This window comes from Rhinatrema bivittatum, unplaced genomic scaffold (assembly GCF_901001135.1).
Source record: "Rhinatrema bivittatum unplaced genomic scaffold, aRhiBiv1.1, whole genome shotgun sequence".
Taxonomy (NCBI): domain Eukaryota; kingdom Metazoa; phylum Chordata; class Amphibia; order Gymnophiona; family Rhinatrematidae; genus Rhinatrema; species Rhinatrema bivittatum.
In genome coordinates, this window is record NW_021821041.1 from 5,192 (window position 1) to 28,779 (window position 23,588).

At 41.7% G+C, this 23,588-nt stretch overlaps 1 pseudogene; it reads right to left on the reverse strand.

The window, feature by feature from the left end:
- Positions 1-360: 360 nt before the first annotated feature.
- The window catches only part of LOC115082387, a 96,815-nt pseudogene continuing 73,587 nt past the window's right edge, over positions 361-23,588 (reverse strand).

Genomic DNA, 23,588 nt, shown 5'->3' on the forward strand with positions numbered 1-23,588 from the left:
AGCGCGCAAATGACTGCCATTTGCTAAAATAAGCAAATATGACATTAGGGAATGTGTTTGTCATTCACCTGTTCCCAGTTTAAGTTGTAGTACAATATATTTGTCCTATTTCTTTGAGGTGTGTTCATATTTTATTTGAGCGATTAAACTAAGAGTGCTTCTCAATTCAATGTGCACCACCATGCTGTTTGAACTGTCAACTAGTTACACAGTGCCATCTAGTGGATAATCAACAGATGGCCTAATGTAATGTAGTGCCTGTTACTGCTGAATCATATTTCATTGCTATAAAAGATACACATCTGTAATTCATCAAAAGACTAGAGACCCTTTTATAGTCACCAAATAGAGCCACACAGCACAAAGCCTAAGAATTTTATTAATAATTTATTGTCAGTAAGAAAGAGTGGCTAATGTAGTTTTCAGTAAAAACCTTTACAAGACCATTGCATCACAAATATATCGACACTATAAAAACTGTGTCATGGTGGTTTTGGTTCTCAAGGTATGCACTGGGTCCCCATTACATTTTCCAAGAAAGGAAAAATGTTTACAATTCTAAAATACAACATCTCATTTAAGACATTTCCATATATCTGAGCCCCCAAAAGGTATCAGACCTCTCCTTGTCTATTTACAGTTGAAATTGAATGACTTGTTTAAAAAATGTTCATGAAATGTCAGACTTCAATGACAGAGAGAGTGTGTGTGTGTCTGTGGGGGGGAATGGATGGATAGGAAGAAACCATACAGTGAAGCCCTGATTATAATGATGGTCAGGAGTACTAGTTTAATGGCACGCTTTAACATCACTAAAGCTCATTGGAAAACAAAGTCACAAAATATCTACAAAATCTAGTTAAAACAAAATCAAAAAACTGTACATAAAATTTACAAAAGATGGGAGAAAATTAAAATTAAATCTTTGCATTAAATCTATAAATACATGTAGCATGCTAAGATGGTGACATGGTGTGTCGAGTTTCTGATTGATTACTTTTTCACACAGACAATGCAAATACAAAAAACACTTTGAAATGGCCATGGGTTTTTTGTTGTTGTTGCTTTGTATTGTCCTATTGCGACAGGCTGGGGGAACGGAAACAGGCTAATACACATCTGCTATAATGAGCTGCATGATCCAGTGCAGCCATGCCGGTTTTAACTCACTGAAACAAAAGCACACAAAAGCACTGCTGAGAAGAAAAAAAAAAAGTTTTGTTTGTTTGTTTTTTTTTAAAGATATTGTTCTAGAATATTTAAGTCCAGGCACTTTTTAACTCAAGTTGGCGTGTCAGACTTCCGTATGCTGTTGGGAATCCAAGGGAGGGACTGACACATCTTCAAAATGGCCATCGTCTCCACTCTCATAGTCACTCATCATCACCTCCGACTCCATCTCACAGCACGCTGACACATCGGAGCAAGAAGCCGTAGAAGTATACACAGACATGGATATGTTGTCCATCATAGGGGTTTCAAAGTCTCTGTCATACCCTAATGCGTAAGAACCATAGGTTTCTTGGTAGTTGCTGCTGTCTCCACTGGTTGTGTTTTGAGGTTCAGACATATCTGCAGGATAGTGGTGATGAGGGAGGTACTGACTGAGGTTGAATCTTCGCCTGCTTCTCGTGGAGGAGCCCAAGCTACCTATTGGAGGCATGTCCCTGGGTGGCTGTAACGAATCAAACTGCTCACTGTACTCTGGTGGCAAAGGTGGGAGCTCATCGGGCACAGGGAAGTCATCTGGAGGAGGTGGAAAATCGCTTTCTATGTCATAGCCCCCTGGGTAATAGTCGGTATCAATGGCATTTGGGTCTGTGTAAAGTGGAGCAGATTCCTGAACAACTTCATAATGTGGATATTCTTCAATACCAGGTAGCTGGACACTTGGCATCCAGTCAGAAGTGTCCCAATGGTAACCTGCAATGTGGAAATAGTTTAATAAATACATTTTTCAAGAGCATTTTTGGATAACAAATGTCAACATAATCTGCACAGAACATAGTTAGCAAAACATTGTTTTTTAATGTTAGACACATTTCTGGAGTAATACATTTGCGTTAACATTCATTAGCGTTAAAACACAAATCAACAAAGCTGCAACCTTACGGTACATCATGCATTAGTTATTTTTTTCTTGACTTACTCAAAATCTTAAGCTAAAAATGTTCCAGAAATCGTGCATTTCACCTGAAGCGTACTCCGAAATGGCAAAAACAAACAAATTTAACACACTCGCGTTTCAAGTGCTATTAGTGGTTGCTATGCCTGGATTGCTAAAAATGACATTACGACACTTTCCTTAGATTATCAAGGAATTTACACTTCCTGACTATTGTCTTAATTTGGAAAAACAACCAGCAGCTCTGCCAAAGGTTTGACTATTTATATCCTGATATTACATGCGAAAAAAATAAGACTAGCTGAAATATGTTAACTCTTTTGCTAGGTTATAGTTAGACATGGGAGAGCAAATCACCAATCTTCATTTACTTGGACAGTTGAATTCAGAAGTATCTGTGTATTGGTTTTAAGCATGCCTTACAAATCACTTATGCAGGTTTGAAAAGTAGAAAAAAATGGAATAACCCTAAAAATATCAAGCAGAAACAAATGCTAGGCTATATAGAGCTTTAATAAATCAGCAAGCATTTCAAACAGTCCCAAGATGCCAAATAAATGAATTTATGCAGTAGACACAATAACTTAAAAGTAGAGGGAAGGTACCTTAAGAGTGAGGAAAAGTTCTTACTCAGAGGGAAACAACCTTCTAGCACTCCCTGTGATAATTTTACTTTTTCTAGGCAATAAAATGAGTTGCATCCCAAATGCACTCACTACTGGAGTGCACTAGTGCCCTCTGGTGTGTTTTTTTCACAAACATAAACTACTACTACTTGTCATGACTGGTCATAATGCCGACAAATTTGAAACTAAAAAGAAAGCAAATAATTTCAACTTCAGGCCACTAGCATACTAGAGGGAGTACTATTTAGAACGCCTAGCATCCTGTGATTATGCCACATATCAAAATTCAGAAATATCTGCACATTCCTGTAACTATTTGGAGATGGCAGATGTCTTTCAAAGGTCAATGCTGCAGTAACGAACACTCCAAATTTTGGTCTTCTCTACCTTTCCAGTTAGCATTTTTGATAAAGGAAGGTGGGGGGGGGGGGAGAGAAAACAGTTGGTGATTGAAACATCATGCAAAGTTAAGTGAATACATAGAAGAGCAGAGACATGCACGTTAAAGTGAAATATCAGCAACAATTAAACAAGAGCAGCAACGAATGGGTGCATGCAGAAGTCACCTCTTGAATTCCTGAGATCAGGACCCGCAAAAGACTCTTTAGTAGAGAGAGAGAACAAAACATTTTTTAGTTAAGAATCAAATGCTGAAGGGAAGAAATTACAGTAAACGCTTCTAGAAGTTTTCACATTTCTGGAAGCCAAGAACACCTCTCTAACAACTGCAGCCATAAATACACTAAAAACTTCCTCTGAATCTCGAGATTTATCATCTTTCTCTACTTTAATGCCTGCTTACCAAACTCTGAAAAGGTATAATCTACATTTTAAAATGGTTGATGCATTGTTATATCATTTTAATCAAAGTTGCAGGATTTGTTGCTTTTAAGAACAGCCAACTGATATCACAGGACAATATTCAACTGCATGTGCATATACATATGACGCAAAACCACAAAACATACACATACATCATAGCACACAGTATGCACATAGAAATGTAGCGCACACCAGACAGATATTTATATATTTTAAAAAAGTAGCAAACACCAGACACATATTTATATACTTCAAACTGCACTAGGGATGAGCGAGACAGTTCAGATTCAATTTGAACCTCCTTTTTCTAAACTGGGACAGGGGAAAGGTGTCAATGTGGTTTAAGTTTTTCCAAGCTGCAGCAAAACCAAATAAAAATGGTTCAGGTCAAATTCAAGTAATTTAAAAAAAAAAAAAAAAAAAATAAGCGGCTGCCCACGGCACTCAGAAGCTATTACCAAACATCTTCCTTCAGGAAGCATGTTTTAACAAGCCAAGGTAATGCATGTTAGCACTGTTAACGAGCGTTAACAAGCTTGGGTTAGAGCAATGAGAAGCAAGAGTTTGCTAAAGAGCTCATTACTTAATAGTCCAGAGAAAAATAGCATGCATTAAAAACATGCTAAATGTAACGGAGACTCAGTATTGCAAAAGATTTTACTACTCCTTCAGGAGCTGAGGGAAACAATGTCCATCTTAACACACATTGACATTTGTCTTAACTTCAGTTTCATCTGCATCTCATTAGTATCAGCTTTTAATGTGCATGCTGAATTTACATTAATGCATGTTAACAGCTTATGCTAACACTCTTTAGTACATTGGCCCCAATATTTGTGATCTGCCATTCTTACAGAATTGAAGAGCTGAAGTTAGGTGTGAAAATGTATTCATTTACTTATATAATGGTATGAAGGTGTGACCGGCCTCCTTAAACTAGTCTAAAACATAGCTCAGAATTGGGTTTTGTGCTTCCCTTGATGCAGTTTTGCTTCTCTTATGTTTTTCTACATGGCGCTGATCCCAATTCTGATGTCTCATCTAGTTTATCGAATAGAGGACAAGGTTCATTCTGCTTATTCGATGCTGAAAGCAGTGCTGATCTTATGAAGGTATTGGGTTCTGGGGAGAATCGACCACAGCGGGGCCCTTTAATGCTGAAATGCATGGTTCCACCCTCAAGCTGACAGAAAATTAGGGTTGGGGATGGTGCTACTATGGCAGCATGGAGCCCCTTCACAGTGCAGTGCCCAGGGATGAAATGCTTCAGCTCCATTTACAAAAAGGTTGTCGGCTAGGAGGCCTCGCATCAAAGCAGGCCCCTCAATAATAAGTACTTTATAAAACTCTGGCCTTTGTGTTGCATATGTGAGGCTGATGTATAACTTCCATTTCCTATCTGCTTACATTACTGATTTAAGAATTACTTTTTTTTTTTTCCTTGTTTACTCTGTCTCACTACACTACAAAACTGCACTGGTTCTTAGGACGGTCCCGTGATGAAAGCTCTTGCAAGGATCAATTGATGGACTGAATTCTGCTGCCATTATATTTTTTGCACCGGGAGGAAACTGTAAAACACATGACCGCTTGCTTAAAAAAAACCACCAAAGAAACCTCTCTGAAATGAACCGGAAAACGCTGAGTAACATTTCTGATTTTGATCCAAGCCAGGTTACAACCCAATTCTGAATCTCAGATTAAAAATTCAGCCAGGATCAAACCGTTCAAGGCAGAATAAAGAGCCCTTTCTTAGCCGGCTCGCCCATCCACAAAGCATGTACATATAAAGTGCAAATGATCGTTGACATCAAGAGATGCATGATGATTTTTTTTTTTTGGCAAATTAAAAGTGGTTAGGGAAACAAGCTTCTCTCACCTCACGCAGTGGACTGATCCAACTGCTGTTCCCCTTTATGAAGTGTCACTGTACAAGGGAAGAAGGTGTAAGGTACAGCCAAATCTACTGATTGATTAACCCTGCTGCTTTACAATAGCATTCAAGAGAGAGAGTTCCTGACCAGCAGAAACATGCACATGGTTGCAGATAACCCACGGTGGCTTCCAATATAATAAATGGAGTCACCACAGCATTTCTATGGTTGGCTATGGATGACTCAGGAATTTACCATGCCAGCTGCAAGTTTTGACAGGATTGGCACATTGCTATTCCACAGGAAAAAGAAAAAAAAAAAAAAGATTACTTTTAATGCCCAAAACAAATACAGTAAATCTGAAAGACAGCAGCAGCCTATTTTAAGCTGTGCCCTCTGAGAGCTGCTCCCTGACTTCCTGATCTGTGTGTGGTGTGTAAAGGGTGGTGAGGGAGTTAAAATACCAGGACCACTCCTCTCTAGCCGCCTGAGTCAGGAGTTCTTCAAGGAGCCAGCCCTTTCTACCTTCATTGTTGGTGGAAAAGTTTAAATGAACTAGGAGTTTCTTGAGGTAACAGAGGAATATGATGGAAAATATGGGCTTAGAAGACAAGCCCACATGGCTGACAGAAGATCACACACAGCCTCTATGGGCTATCACTCCCTCCCGAGTAGCCAATATTTTCCCACTGTTCAATGTGGCAGTTTATATTTGGTTTCAGACATCAATCTACATGAAACAGAAGGGAAGTCAGAGGATGTCACCACATCACCCATTACTTGCTAGGTGACCCACACCTGACAATGAGATATGTTATTAAGTGCATAGGGAAAATGCTGCTGCAATCGATTATAATACATATATACCTACTCACATCTTCCTAAAGTCATATTAGATATTCACAGCTTGTGAAAACTTCCATCATAACACACTGATAAATGCTATATTCCTGCTTTACAAGAAAGAAATAGTGATCTCAGGTAAAGCTTTTTAAGGACGAGGTGTGGGCATAATTAAAGGCGTGTACCTTTAAATTTAAAGACACGTGTAACAGTGGAGAGGGAAATAATTAGGCTTAAAAAGCAAAGTGACCAAAGTATGAAGCAACTGTGCCAATCAAAAACAAGACAAGTTAATCTTTTGAAGGGTCTGTCTAGTATTCTTCAATCTGGTAAACAAAGTCTGCTAAATTGAAATGCTCTCTTATGGGTGTCCAGAACTAAAATGTTTTACACAGCTTTTCATAGAGAAAAGTTTTTTGCTATGACCTGGTCAGTTTCTAGAAGATTCCTTGCTCCCATCTGGAGCCTATTAATCAGCAGCTCTGAAAGCGCAGACCTCAGTTAATCCAGCAGGGGATGAATGCATCACCAGATGGGGTACAGGACACTTCTGGATAAGCCCCTTCTTTCTCTCTACCCCCACAAAGTGTTTTCTTCTGTTATGTTTTAATGCTGTACGGATATGGAAAGCTTTAACCTTACTGACTTTATAGTGGGTCTATACTGCAGTGCATTTTCTAAACTGATAACACTGAGCGTACAGCTTGTGAAGGAAGCTGTACGCTGCTCTGCAGGGAGGCAAAGCAAACCAAAGGGGGCACTGGAAAAGGAGCCAAGGTTTCAAGCAGTCTGCCCGGAGATACAGAATTAGAAGTACTCAACATTATCTTCAAAAGGTGCGAAAAGTGAACAAAAAAAAGACAGCTGGGTGTTAATATGCTCAAAGTAATAGAGAATATCATTTATTCCCAAACATTTTTGAATGTTTTGGATTCAAGATCAATCCTAATGAGTTAGGGAATTCAGAGTTCTGAATACATTTCCTTTTACAAATACATCACAAATGTTTTCTTAAATTTCACACACAATGTAAAATGCAGGTAGCTGCCATTGCTAGAAGGGGCTCTATTGTACTTCATATAGCTATAGCTCAGGTCTCTTGTGGAACCAATGAATAGAACATTTTTTAGAATTCTTATTATTTCTTTTGATTTCTAACCACCTTTCCAGAAAATGCCCAAGGTGGGAAATATAAAATACAATTGGTTAGAAACATAATAACATTCCACAAAGACAATATGGACTAATATAAGTCATCCAAATAAGTTCAAAACCATAAATCAACATAAAACTATATAACCAATTGAACAATATGGGAACAAATCAATATAAAATAAAACAAATTCTAATAAATATAATCTAGGCTCTACCCATTTCTAGAAAACAGCCAACTTCACAAAATTCAATGAACTAAAACAAACCTAAAAATTAACTACAATCTATTATATTTAAATGAATGAAAATTAACATATTACATAATCAAAAAGAAAAATGCACTGCAAATATATTATTAAAGATCTATTTTGTGTACATCTCATTTAAAAATATTTTTTATTTTCTTTTGTCCGGTTTTTGTTTTTTATATTTTTACTTTTTAGAACTTTTTCATTTACCTTTATTTCTTTTCTATCTCATGCTTCTTTTAACCTTTCAGTTCCTTGGCATCTCTTTCCTATTCCCTCCCGGTCTTTTCATCCACCTGCCTACTCACAGATGGTACTAACTTGACCTCCCTTTTCCAGGAGCAGACAGCCTAACAACATAGGCTGAAGAGAAGTTAGAAGTGGCCCTGCATAGGCTGGCAGCCGAGGCAGCTTAGTGGGACATACAGCAGGACCAGTTTTCTGCAATATTGCAACAGGGGTCAGATTCTGTGGCTCATACTACAGTATTACAGAATGCTATACAATATCATTACTACCACTAACAATATCCATCTCTGGCAAAATACTACATTACTAGAAGAATATGTAACTATATGGACATCTTGTGTGTCACTGGGGCCGATGCAATACAGTGCGCTGAGCCCAGCGCACTGTATAACCTGCAGTTGGACGCGGGGATTAGTGCCTCTACAACGCATGTCCAACACGGAGTGAAACTAATAGCGCTCATCACATGCAAATGCATGTGAATGAGGCTATTAGCTATTCACTCCCTATGCAAAAAAAAAAATGTGTCTAGGATGCACAATTTAGCTTTTTTGTACTGCCTACTACTAGTACAGAAAAGCAGAAAAAACTGCTTTTTTGTACTGCCTCCTATTTAAAATGGGAGGAACAACTCTTTAAAAAAATAATAAAAAAATAAAGTTTAAAAAAAGCACTGGCAGGAGTTTGCAAAATGGACGCTGGTTCATTCAATGTCTATTCTCCGAATCTGACTACCGGCACCAGAAGGAGTGGATAAAATCGGTATTAAAGTGTCAGGCACTTAATATTAATTTATTTACTCCTTCACTTATTGCCCATTTGTCAGTGTAAAGACCCATTCCTCTTTCAGGACAGCTTTCTGAAAGGAGATTGGTCCTTTCGCTGACATGCGACAGTAAAGGGATCAATCCGCAATAAGTGAAGGAGCGAATAAATTAATATTAAGTGCTCGACATTTTAATATTGATTTTATACACTCCTTCTGGTGCTGGTAGTCAGGTTTGGAGAATGGACACAATCAGCGTCCATTTTCCTAACCCCTGCATGTGCGCTGGTTAGGAAAACGGGACGCTGATAAACTCAGCATCCGTTTTCTTAACAGATGGACAGCCACCACAGTGGACCTCTTTCTGGTTTGCGCTGCCAATGAGGCACTAGGGGCGCACAATCGCCCATAGGGCCTCCTCGACAATGCGAGCCCTAATTTAAATATTGCATCGCGCCCCCAGGAGAGGTGCCAGGGGGCGTGTTATGAAAGCAGGCACTGAATACACAGCGCCTGCTTTCAGCACGATTTTTTTTGCATCGGCCTCACTGTGCAAGGCAAGGAATCAACATTTATGTTACACTCCTTGTGAGTATCTGGCTACGCAGACAGACCTGGTTAATACCTGGATGAGAGACTGCTAGAGAATACCAGGTGACCCATTGAGGAAACTAATAATCGAATCAATAAGACCAAACCCACAAAATATTAATCCCAATCAGATAGCCAACTATTGAAGAGAATTTGGATGGTAAAGTAGTTTGCTTACCTTTTAATAGCATTCTCCAAAGACAGCAGGATGAATGAGCATCATGCGTGGGTGACATCACCTGATGGCACTGACAGAGACCCACTGTTTACACTGCTTTGTGAGTACCTCCGTTTCTTTCAAAGCTTAAGCTTTAGTGAGATAGTTGATTCACCAGGGAGGCGCGTGGGTATTCAGTATGGCTGATTCATCCTGCTGTCTTAATCCCCTCATCTTCTTGGGGATTAGAAAAATACCTGGAAAAGAATCCTTGGCCACATTCCTGGGAAGGAACAAGCGTAATCACCTTCTGTTGAAGAAGAGATGCTACTTCCAGCTGAGGTGAAGGAGAAAAGATTAGAACTGATGACAGCTATCCATTGTATGGAAGGAGAACGAGAGAAGCGCAGACAGGTCTTTTGTAAAGTAGATCCATTCTAAGACTGGACCCTTCCCTTCACTAGAGGAGGAGGGTCTCAAGAACATTAAAAAATATATATGTAGTCCCTAGATTAAGCTACGACTGCTGCTGGGCCTTCAGTTGACACCTCTCCCTCTGCCTACCTCTAGCAGACAGCTGCTGATGCTGGAGAGTGGGAGCAGCTTGCCTTTGTTGAAAAGAATGGAAGGGATGTCTTTGGAAGAATGGACACTTACAGAAGTGCTCCCCATCACTACTAACAACTGTAGAGCGGATTGATGCTCCTTAATCAAAACAACCATTTCCTGAACCTTATCCTCAAATAAGTTGTACATTATTCTCAAATAAACTGTGATCCTACTTAAGCAGCAGAGGTTCTGGCTGCGGTGTCAAAAGTTCAGACGAGGAATGGATAACATGCTTCTCATATTCCTCCACAGTTTGATGGAGGTCTGCATGCCAGAATCGGACAATTCCATCAAAGGTTTCAGTTTTTGCACACATTCATGCAAATTCTGTATCTTGTACAACTGAAGAACCATAATCCGAGCCATAAGCATGGAACCCTGAAAGGCCGTCTTAAACGCATCCAACACATTTGGATCCTTCCCAAGAGGCATATTAAAATGATCCCGGTTACACTTAAATGTGTTTCAGTGCTGACTCCACCACCACCAGAGTTATGTGGTAGCTGAACTACTCCAAAGCTTTTGGGCCACTGGAAGATGATGGCGCCTGTCACAACCTCATTTACAAGTCCTTGAGGACGCTATGCACCAGAATGGACTTAAGAGTTCACTGGAGGTTAGAGAAATTGCAATAGCCCAAAGAAATCTGAACTTCGGTTCTGTTCTTCGCCAGTAGTGATGGACTGTGTCTTTGCTAGCTTTTCCAAAAAGCACAAGTAGCTGTGATCCTCTGGTGCAGAGGTATGCTGAGGCAGGACTGGCAGGGGACCTGAAGGAATCTCTGTAGAATCCTTTTCACCTGATCATGGGAGTATGCTGATCCAAGAACTCCAAAGAAGATGAGGGAGACTAAGGAGGAGATTTGTTAGTCCAAGGAGGGAACCTCTGTCAGGAGCTCAGAATGAGCTGATTCCAGTCTTCTCCCTTCCGATTCATGAAGGGACTCCCCCTGTAGGGAATGAATTTAACACCTCATGGTGTGAAGCACGTCACAACCTATTGGTTGAACAGTTGCAACTATTGTGGCTCCAAGCTCCTACTTATTGCCACTGGTGTCCACAGCCTTTAGTGAGAATAAACCAATAGGATTTTCTACACAGGATGTCTCTCCAGCTTTAGTGCAAAGGGTGCATTAACCAGTGGAAGCCCAGGTATCAGAATTGGTAAAGAATTTATTTGCCTCCTTAAGCCCGGAAGACCAGTGAGGGCAGTTGGAACCTCTCCTATCCAAGATGGAGGAATTTTGCCTACATAATGGGGCTTTCTCAAGAGTTCCTGCTACACATTCAAGCCTTGCTTTTCATGGACTTACTCTCACTGCCATAAGCTCCTGAGGCAAGGCTTGAATATCTGGAGAACTCAACTGGTTGCTTATTCAATGAAGGATAAAACAGAAAACTGTTTTTCTCATACACAAATTTATGTTCCTTGATGCCCTGCCATGGACTAATGCATTACTTTGAATATATAACCCAGGGATGTTGTTTCGCTCTTCACAAAGGGGTCATCTTGATGTCCCCTCAATTTTTCAAGTAAGATTAGCACATACGAGATTGCAGGCATTCTCTATTGCTATGCCAATGTTGTGGAACATTCTGCCACAGAAATTAAGAATGACAGAATGTACTAAGATCTTCAAGTCTATGGCATTAACTTTCTTTTTCAAGCTAGCGTTCTATTAAGAAAATATCTAATTGCAAGGCTGTGCTGTTCTTCTGATCTTTTTTTTGTCTGCTTTAATATATGTCCTTTTATTTTTATCTTCTTTATCGTATGTGTGTGATGCTTTTCGTTTTTATGTATATTTTTATTGTACACCGCCTAGGATTTTGAGATAGGCAGGATATAAATAAACAAACAAAATGCTTTATCTTCAAGGACATTTGATCACAACTATAACAGTTAATAGTATCATGATCCAGACCAAGGTAGTGATAACAGACAGAATAGGTATCTTAAAAGACATCCGGTGCACACAAATGCAGGCCTTAAACCCACTGACTGCTAGCTTTTTAGTTCTGGATTTCTCTACTTCTTTTTCTGTATTTTATATATCTGTATTCTAAATCTATATTTATTTATTCTGACAAACATTTTTTGAGGGGAACGTCAAGAAAAAAAATGCAATGAAGCAGAAAAAACTAGGCCAAAGAAATAGGCCAATAAAATTTGAGACACAGACAGGTAATGCATCCGTGCTGTAGCTTGGATGAAGCCAGGGGTATCCTGAGGCAAGATATGATGCGCAGGAACTCCTGCACATGCTCAATAAGACTTCTTGAGAGCTCTGAGAGTTGGGTCTGTGCCAGTACCATCAGATGACATCACCCACATGTTTTGGCTCATTTATGCCTGATTATTGATGGAGAAAACTTTGTTCAAGTACAGTGATGCATTAAATTATTATCCAAAAATAACTAAATATACAGAAATCTGTCTTTAAGGTGAAAAAAAAAGAATGACATTTTCAAATGAAAGTCACAAATCGTTGTCCTTCACCAATCCCCAACCACCTGCCTCCCTGAAAAGAAAAAAGCTAGAATGCTTATAATTTGAATGGTATACAAATCAAGTTAACTTCTAATGCATTATGAATTCTTTTTTTGCTTTTTTTCAGGGGGTGGGGGTTTATTTATTTATTTTTTACAAAATGACAATTTTCTTACAAGTTTAATACAATATTTTACCCTGAATATTAAAACAATTCTCCTAAATGTTTTCTTCTGAAGACTGGCTCACAAACAGTGTCTCAATTTCAGGGGGGGAAAAAAAAAAGCCTTGCAGCAAAACTGTAAGCAAATCAAATTGCGATTTTATAGAGATGTGGCTTTAGCAGAACATTACTATAATAAAGTATTTGGAACTATAAACTTTGGAACAATTTTTAGAATACTGAACGGATTAAAACATTTGATGCAAATTGCTTCTATCAGTGTCTGTTTTTGGCATTACAATTTCAGCCTGCTCCTTTTGGTTTCCAGTTCTTTTGGAACTGGCCTCTATCAGGCTACCAACTCATGGGCCTTCAGTTGCAACTATCCAAGGCTATTCCACATTTTTAACTCTCTCTTCTTGCCTGGCTAGTTCAGCTATTGCAGTGACAGTCCACAGTACAGACTGCCAATATAGCTGAAATTCAACTACATAAGTAGACTGAGTCTGGCCATTAGGTGGCACTATTGTGCAATGGAAGAGACTCCCTGCCTTGCCACTCACCTCCAGAGCATTTGTGTGTGTGCAGGTACACTAATCTGCACCACTTAAATATATAGGAGTCAATATTCTAAAGTTGTCTATTTATCTAAGTTAGTCGAATAGACATATCCAGCACGATTATACTGCTGAATATCCCCAGACAAATCGTTACTTAGATGGATAAGTCTTATCCGTCTAAGTTTAGACCTGCTATTGAGCAGGTCTAACTTAGGCGGATAAGTTATCTGCCTAGGGCCGAATATCGCTAAGTTATTTGGCTAAGTAGCTCCGCCCATTGCCTGGCCACAAACTGACCAGCTAAAAGACAGCCAGATAAGTGACTTAGGGCCTCATTTTCTAAAGTATCGCAGGCCTGCGATACTTTAGAAAAATGCGGTAATGAGGGGCCGAAACGGGGGGCTGTCCTGCGCTAGCCAGCAGCGATCGCACCTCTGCGGTGCGATCGCTGCCGGCATCGCACCCAATAACTCCATCATAGACGGTGTAGTTATTGGGTGCGAAATAGGCAGCGAAAAGGCCCTTACCTTTTCGCTGTCCACGCCGTTGTTGCAGAGTCGGCCCCGGAGACGCCCCGACTCCTCCTCTTCTGGAGCCGACTCCGCCCCGATGTAGGTAGCGCAGGCGTGCGCTACTTTCGCTAGCTATCGCAGCCTTGGAAAATAAGGTCCTTAGTCAGCTATCTAGCGGCCGCTGAATATAACTGGATACGTCATACTTATCCAGCCAATTGCCAGCTGAATATCAGGCCCATACTTACTTACATATTCATGGAAATGCTTTGTTAACAGCTTGGGAAAATAAAGTTTATTTTGCAATAGTCACACAAATACTACTGTACGTCTGGACACAATACATGAGAAATACTTATTACTCTTTTACTGTCAATGTACTTCATATTTTACATAACTCATATGGTCACAATGTCCAAGTCTCAAAGAGTTTACAGTTTAACAAGCAGTACCATAGGGAGCTTACGAGGCAGAAAGGGAGAATCAAACTAAAGTTGCCTGAATTATATACTCTGTGCCCAAATCACTGCACTCTCAACCCTGCACTTTAAAGTCTTGGAATCAACAGTTCTAAAAACTCTTTGTATTTTCAAGAAAGGACTTCAAGTGAGAAAAAAAAAAGTTCTTACTCAAGGATTTCCCCTTTCCTATCCCCAGTTCTTCTTGGCCTTGTAACAATTAACAGCTTATAATCACATGACAATATATTAAGGAACTGCTGGAAACAAATGAAACAGTTGAATTTTGGCTTCGAGGCTTTAAAAAAAAAATCACTAAAAATGCTAGCTATAATTATATTCTTACATAATGTACAGTTAGGCAGTGCTTAATCCTTGGAAAGTCAAGAAACACATAAATATCTAAAGACAAACATGTAACAGACACATGCAATACATATATATTCCAATTAATAAGCAACTAGCGTTTTAGCTTTGTGCTCCTATATTATGTCTATTATGCTACAATACAGCTACATTCCTGCAACATATATTTACAGTCATACAATCATTAATGAAAAAAATCCATATATATACCTTCTTTCTCCACCGAGTCAACAACAGCATTGACAAGGTGTATTACAGTCACTACGGAGGCTTGCAAAGGGTAGGGAAGGAGCAAATTAAAACAAACCTTAAGTTAGTACCAGCTTAAAACAATGTGTGTTCCACTTAGAACATTAAATATCATACTATAAGACAGATCCTATTCCAGTTAAAATAAACATGCATTTATTAACGTAAATTCAACTTGTGATTTTTAATTAAATTAAAACTAGTCTATTGTATACTATAAACTATATTACCTTTGTGTATAATCAAAACATGTTCTTACAGTTATGCCCACTTTGGTCTTCTCTGCTTGACCTGGTGTTTAAACATGGCTGATCCTAAGCAGAAACTAGTGACCAGCCCAGACTGTCACCAATACACACCTGGTGGTTTAATGAAAGGAACGGCCTATGGGGTTTCTGCCAGTCCACTGGTTTTAATTGTAGATTTATGGAGTTGTCCCCAATATCACATTTTAAATTTTCTGTTATTTGTAATGTTAACATTTAAAGAACAGCTGTAGAGAGACGCTAATGCTGGAAGACTAGAGCTATTTCAAACTAGTAAGTCAGTCACAGTTTTGGTTTGCAAAGATTACAGATGACCTTTTCCACGAGGAGCAGCTCTCAGAACGAGAACCTCTGGAAGATTCCAGGCAGATGGGTAGGGGCTGTGCATGTTGTTAAAGTTTTTATTCTTTCTATCCCTTTTCTCCAGGCAACTCAGTACAATACCCTTCTGCACTTCAGAAGTATTAATGGCTGCTAAGCAATTTAGCAGTGAATATAATCATTTTCAGGAAGGAAAAAAAAAAGGATACAGGTTCTATTGCAAACTAGCTTCTGTACTGTGTCACCAGGGAAAGGAGGGAAAAATGTTTAAAGTGGATCTAGCCTTACTGATGTTTCAAACAGGTAAGCTGAGGAAATCATCTGTACATATCACGTGGGTAACCTTTAATGCTCTCCCCACCCCCAGAACTGTCAAAGAAGTGAAGCAGTACTGTTAATGGCTCTCTAATTTGCATTTAGCAGTCATCTAAAAGCTTTTTCCCTACTTCTGGTGCTTGTCTGCACATTAATTACTCTAACCATCTATTCATATATCAGTCTACTAACATCACCCTGTTACATTCAATATGATCAGCATACAGTTATTACCAGTTGCCAATGTGCACACGTTATATAAGATGCCATTTGCAAATCACTACCACATTTGACTATAGACCGTTAATTTACTAGTAATATGACAAAATAACATTCAAACCTTGTAGCCTTGAGCTACAATGAAAAGGTGTGAGCTAAATACACTAAATAATAAATTAACATTGACAAATATAAAAATAAAGTTATCACAATATTAAAAATATAAAACATTATAATAGAGACAATAATAAAAAAAAGCAGAGTCATTGGATGGAGCCTAGTCCGGAACTTTGAATTCAAAGATTCTAGAGCATTCAAACATGGCCTATTAAACATGTGCAGCTGCCCCCTAGGCAGAGTCTCTTAGTCCATGAAATAGCCAATACATGGAGAAACCAACTCTCAGGGAAGGCGGGTGGGTTTCGCGAGGACTGGCATACTGCTATCCTCGGAGAACACCTGTTACAGATAAGCAACTCTGCTTTATCCGAGGACAAGCAGGATGGCAGTCCTCGCACATGGGTAAATCCCTAGCTACAAGCTGCTGAAAACAGGACAAAGTGGGTAACCCCACAGTGCTGAAAGCATCATCTTTTTCCCATTTGGCTTTGAGGCAGCCAACCCAAGAATGGATCTGGGGGGAAAGAGCTGGGTTCTACAAAAGAAAACCAAAGAATAGACAGACAAAAAACCCCACCCAATGTGTAGCAGAGGCAGGGTTGTTATAAAAAGTCCAGCGAGAAGCATACTTTTGTCTCATGAAAGATTATAACCAGGGTGTCAGATCCACGTACCCTGACAAGCAAAGTAGGTCTAAATCTGCCTGTATATAGGAAAAGGCCTAGAAAATCAACCAAGAGAACTACTTTTGGAAGAAGACCACACAGTTTCCTTCAATGTCACAAGCCCACCGAAAAATCCAACTGGGGTCAGAGTGCCCTCCAGAAAGAAACTACAGGCCACTAGCATCTGAAGGATAGAATACATTTGCAGAAATGCGCCCAATGATTGACCGATATGTACAATGGGCAGAAAAACTCAAACAACTCTTGGAAGAAGTGGCAACAGCGGCCAGGTCTGTGGCAGACTTTAGCTGCTGAAGTACCAGAGAGATGTGATCACCCAGGACAGACGTCAAGAGTGTGAGGAGAAGAAAGGCAATCCCTGAACAGAATCGCTAGCCCAAAAACCCTCGAGCAAGGAGTTAAACTAGACCTGAAGTTCAACCATGCTCCACCCTGTCAAGGGTAGGCCTATCCATCTTGTGCACAGGAGAGCTCAGGTGAACAGGGAGGCACTTTGCTCAATCCAGTGAAGTATAGAAACCTAAAGGTAGTATTGGCCAGAACTTGGCAACAAAACAGGGAAAAGGTGGTGTACTGATCCCTGCAAGTATACACTAGGATATACCACGAATGGCCTAGTTTTCCTTCCCTCGCTCCCCCCCCCCTCCCCAAACATTCTGACCAGAATTCGGAAGGAGCAAAGAACACAAGGAGGCAGACCCCGGGGCTGCAGGAATAAGAAAAAGCCACTAGGCTGTATTTATCGACCCCACCAAACAACTCACTGCTGATTCCAATAGGGAGTTACACCCCTGAGGTAGATCCCTCAGCATGATAGAAATAGCTGAAACTGAGAGCGAACCTCACAGGGAAGAAATCCAGAACTCTCCACCAAGAGACAGAAAGAAGGGATGCCACAAGTGTAAATCCTTGAGAGTTTGAAAAGCATACCTGCCAACTGAGATGTAAATGAACCAGAACCCTCATCACCGAGGTAGGATCCCGCATGCGAGAATGACTGGCAAGAGTGGTCATCTGTGAGAACTGCACAATGTGCTCAGCAAGTGTGGCATGGGAGAAAGTAGCATGGGAGAAACCCCTAATCTTTGCCTGGGAGCTGCCCCATAAAAGGAGACCCCGGGTATGATTGGGGAGAAGAAATCTGGAAATGCTCCCTTTCGAAATAGACCTGCTGCACTTTAAGATGTCCTACGAAAGAACGCTAAAGCTCAACTTGCTCTCGGATCCCGCAAGGAATAGAGAGCAACCGCCAGTCTAATAACCCTTTTATGGGAAACAGAACATGAGGGCCACCCCTTGTACTGGTGGGACAACATGTCATCTAAGGGGAATCCATAAGGATCACTTCTGGAAAGCCAAGTCATATGTCCCCTTTCCAACAGGACAAGAAAGCAACGGGAACTGGGGCTTCCTGACCCCAAAAAACCTTCCTACTCTCCAGGGGAGTGTGGATTACTGTTGCTGATCGACGAGGTTCATAAGCGACCAAATCAGCCATAGGTGGCCACCCAGTCAAACAGGGTAGGCCACCATGGTAATCCAGGAACCAGCAAGAAAGGTCCAATAACCACTGTTGCTGTCACCCCAATACCCTGCAGGTCCTGGCCTGCAAGGAGATGCACAGATTCAAAAGAAATAGAGGCTCCAGTTTGGTGGCAGACCTGCAAGGGATTCAATGTGGTTAACATGGGAAGGGTAGAAAGACATACCGCTCTTCTGTGGGAGAGAAAGACTCCTGACACTACCCTTCTAGTTTCTACGCCCCTAGTGGTTTGGACTAGGAATGCAGTTTTAGGTCAGTACTGTGGCAGCAGTGCACAACCTGCTGTGCTCATCATGAGGGAAACATGCATCACCTACACTAGAAGGCAACTGCAGGAATAGTGTCCTCCACTTTTAAAAACGCGATGACCAGTATGTATGCAGCGGTACCCCATCTTGTCGATGGCAGGCACTTATGCACCCCATCACCACGCTTGTGGGTAGAATCCCATGGCACAGCAGGGACTGTGCACCACCTGTTAAGAGTCGGCGGCTGTGCAGTGCCAAAAAGATGTCCAAGAGTGTGTGATGGTGCCCAACTCACTACTGTCCCATTGCACCCTAAGGTGCAAAACAGGCAAGGAAGCTGATAGCTTGACACAACAATGACAGTCTCACTATGTCTGGCATGGCTGTGCGACGGAGAGAATGCCGCCCACCAAGCCTTAGGCGGTTGGAGGAGTAAATGATCCTCACCGTACCAGACTGCTCAAGATGTACTCCACTGCTGCACTAACTTCTAATGGAGTCAGCATATACAGTGTTACAACAGCGTCCCCAGTGCCACTGTGATTCTCACTATGGCTGTCCCTGGTGGTAGGCAGCATTGCCCCATGGTACTTGATAATGCTCCAAGAGGCTGATCACAGCCCTTGAATTGGGGTCATGAATGGCTCACTGCACTTTTCATTGCATAACGGTGAAAGGGAAGCCCATGTTAACAGACACTGCCCATAGTGCTCTGTAGTGATGCCCTGCAGCATCTGACTGCATCCACCAGTGTGCACAGTGGCAATAGCACTCCCGGTGCCAACAGTGCCCTCGGCACTCACAAGCGATGGATCGCATCTATGGCACCAAAGATACCGCGTAGAGCTCCGATGGTGTTTGACTGGCCTGACATGCTCGACTGCATGCAGCGCCTATAGAAAACAACCAGATGGCACTCATGGTGTATATGGCACCCAAAGGCGCTGATGACTCACAAACACTGTAGGCTGAAAATATCCTAGGGTGGGCAGCACCAATGGAGATCAATGCCTGAAGGCGATGATGCCCTTGGTGCCAAAGTTGGAGGCCCTGCAGCACTGAAGCACCTCCAGGTGCCCTGTGGCATCGACACACCGCACCGATGTTCAAAGGAACTGATGAAGGCTAGTGTCCTTGACCGTTCCTCTCTGTTCAGCTATTTGCTCAAGGGCGCAGATGTTGTGGGCTTGATTGTGTCCATGCCAGTGCCTATGGCTGACACTAGTCTCGAGAGCAACTCTGGTGCTAGACAGCACAGATGGTGCTTGAAGCCCCGCAAGACCTCCAATGCCCCATGATCCCAGCACCTTTAGTGCTGTATGCTGTATGGTGGCTCCGTGCACCTGACAGCATCAGTGCTCATGGCATCCAATGGCCATACTCTACCGATGGCAGAGCTTGATGCCCCTTCCAGACACCATAAAGGGAGCTCGTCAGCGTCCCCAGTGCTCGATAGCCTTGAAGTCACTGGGCTATGGCACACCATGGATGCCTCGGGTCGATGGCAATCCTGGTACTTGACAGCTATGTGGTCACCCCAGGCCCGAAGCCTTTGTCAGCCGAGGGCTTCCATGGTGCTCAAGGGCTCTCAGGACCCCCACGCCCCGATGGTCTTGAGGGTGATCAGACATTGATGGTGATTCCAGTGCCCCCCGGTGGTGATTTTGTTCGATATTGTTGAGAGCAGTCATGAATGGCATGATTGGCAAACAAGCTGATAGCCTCCATGGCGCTTGAGGAAGGCCCAGCACCTCCATAGCATTGAGGGAGGCTCTGATGGCATTGAGAGTGACCATGGCCTTGATGGCAGTCCTGGTCCGCAACGCAGTCTGGACCACTAAGCTTGAGGTTGGTGTCTCTACTCTGCTGCATTGAGGCCTATGGCACTCGAAGCTCGGGTCAGTGCCATTCCTCAGCTTGATCCTACGGTGCGCAAGGGCTCTCACCCCCAACTAGGGCAATCAACAGCGTGCACGGCTCTTGATGGCCCTTACGGCACCAAGTGTGGTCACGCACCTCGATGGCATCAAGGACACCATGGCACTTCGATGGTATCAAGGGTGACCACAGCACTTGATGGCAATCCTGGTTCCCAACGCTGTCCTGACATCGACATGTCAGAACATTGGTGCACTGGCATGGGTGTACAAGGGTAACCATTACCTGACATGGCACGAAAGGTACAGCAACAATGCTGCTTGCCCAGGCTCCTGCTCATGTTCTCTCATAAGGAAAGTGCACTGCCAGCACTGGCAAGCAGGAAGGGAGACTATGTTGTCCAAGGCTTCTGCCCATGGAGAATTGTTCCATAGAATGTGAGGAGGATGAGCTCTCCTCCCCAGAGAAACAATGTGATCCTTGATCCCTTCACTGTCCGCGCCTATGTCGATACTGATCGATTGGTGAAACATGGAACTCCTGCCTAGGTAGAACTCAGGCGAATCCCCAGGTTCAGTGCCCTACATGGATCACTCAGACTGCATTCTGTCAGTCCTGCAGCACCAGACAAAGGCACAAAAGCAGACACAGCAAGGAGAGGACACAGAAACCAAACTGCAGATGCAGTATTTATTTATTAAGGAATAAAATTAGACTCTGCCATACTGCAAAGCGACTAAGTCCCACCATGCTGGCAGGCAGAAAGTTGAAAAGAATAAAATAAAATAAAAAACAAACATTACCATAAGGAAAAGAAAAAGAAAAACAGCTGCATGTCCAGAAAAAAATCACAACAAAAACCTGTGAGGAGAGAGCAAAGCTGAGTGCTGTGACCACATGGCTCCCATGACCCCACAGTGCCAAAGAATAAAAGAAGCTGAGGGACTTTGCCTAGAGGGCAGGATGATAACTACAACTGCACATGCTCAGCAAGGAATGTTTGAAAGCTCTAGAATCTTTGAGGTCAAAGTTCCAGGTCAGGCTCCATCCGATGATGTCACCCATGTGTGAGAACTGCCATCCTGCTTGTCCTAGGAGAAATGAATGTGTTATATGAATATTTGTTTCTTATTGTATTGTTACAAGCTCTCTAAAACCATCACAAGAACATTAACACACAGTAAGCAAAGAAAAATCTCCAGTCCACTGGTTGAAGTGAGCTGAGCTGTTATTTTACTTATTCCGTTCAGGAGTAATAAAGGAAGCTGTGCATAGTACCTCAACTGATGCAAAGTAAGATGAAAAAGGAGGGGAGTATTCCATCATGGGAATCATTTATTGTTTTTTTTGGGGGGTGTAGAGAGTTTATTTTCAGTTTGAAGTTATTTATCTGTCACTGCCATTATAGTCTCACTTGCACGAACAGCTGAAAAAAATGGGCCCAATTCAAACCTTTCAGTGTTTAGCCCCCTCTTTTCAAGTTGGACGCACATTAAATGCAATCAGAGCTTCATTAGGCTGTCGGATCTGCCTCATGCAGGAAGCTTTCCTTTAAGGGTGCACACAGGAATCTGCCCCTTCTCTACCGGTGTTAGAATGCCTAAGTTAGCCACAATCATAGGAAAACGTAGGTAAGGCTGGTATAAACTAGGCAGTGCTCAGGCCTAGGGAGGCGTTTCTAGTTACCTGAGCAACCGTTAATGTTGAAGGAAAGCGGGGAGGGACAAAAAAGAAGATGGCCTCAGAACCATTGAGGGTTTTGTAGCCATTTCAACAGTAAATTCTTAATAATAAAAGTGTTAAAGAAATTTGGAAGATTACTGGGCTGAAGTGCCATGTTACTACTGAAGTATTTTCAACTATTCACATTAATTTTGTAAGACTAGATACTGCCAAAAATTATTGACTGCATAATTAACAGGTTTCCATGTTTGTTTGTTTTTTCCTTTCCTTGCTGCACTTTTTTTTTTATTTTACCCTTCCCCACACACATACATACAAAAGGCTTATTTTGCCAGGGCTTATAGTTGTTAGATTTTTTTCATGTTGGTGAGAAGAACCATCTACGAGATAAAAGAATACAAGGAGAAGATGCCCTACCGTACCATTTCACCACACCAGAATGGAATCTCATATGTAAAAGCAGCAGTCCATCTGGTCATGCTAACTGCATATGGCATAGCTGACATGGGATGGCGCTGGGTTCTCCCCCCCCCCCCCCCCGTGGAATGCATGACATCATAAGTGTTTCACTGATGACTTAAGGTCTGTGCAGCTCGCAGGAAGTTTGAGCCACACGATACCCATACTTCTGTAATGTGCTTGTGCTGCCTGCATGAATGAAAGGTGCAAGCAGTTCAAACTGACCGAGTGCTGCATGGAGCCAAAGTGAAGTCCGCAGGGGCCATGATGCGATGAAAGGGTGAATAAGAGAGAGAAATGGTTGGGGAAGAGGCACAGGTATTTAACACCTGCTGCAATGCAACAAGCTCGCCAATAGATTATGCTAATAATCATCACAATTTTCAAGGGCAACTTTAAAGGAGATATTGCTGCTTTACTTCTAGAGAAGTGGAAGAGTTTTTTTTTAGTTCCCTCTAGTCTATACTCTACAAAGATGTTAGACTACCACATTAGGATATTCAGAGGTCCATATTTAGACACAGTCGGATAGGAAAGTTAGTGCCTGAATCATTAAGACTTTTTCCCATTGACACAAAATGAGAGGAAAGCCTTAATGAATCTGGCCCTTAGCTGAATTAATTTATCTGGCAAGCTTTGGTGGTATATTCAATAAGGCAGCCACATTACTGAATATAGCTGGCTATCTTAAAGTTAGCCAGCTAACTTTAGGACAGCTCTTTGGCCCATTCAGACTTAGATGGCTAAGTCATCTGGCTAATTCTGAATATCGGAGTTAACTGATTAACTTAGCTGGCTAACTCAACTCCCTCCAGTTACGCCCCCGGAATGCCCCTAGTTTATCTGGCTAATTCCAGCTGCCCAAATATTCAGTTAGCTGGCTAAATGCTTTCGAATATGGTCTTCTCAGTCTCTAACTTGGTCTAACTTGAAACAGTACCAGATTATGAGCAGGCACACACTAAAATGTAAATGATTAGTCTGAGA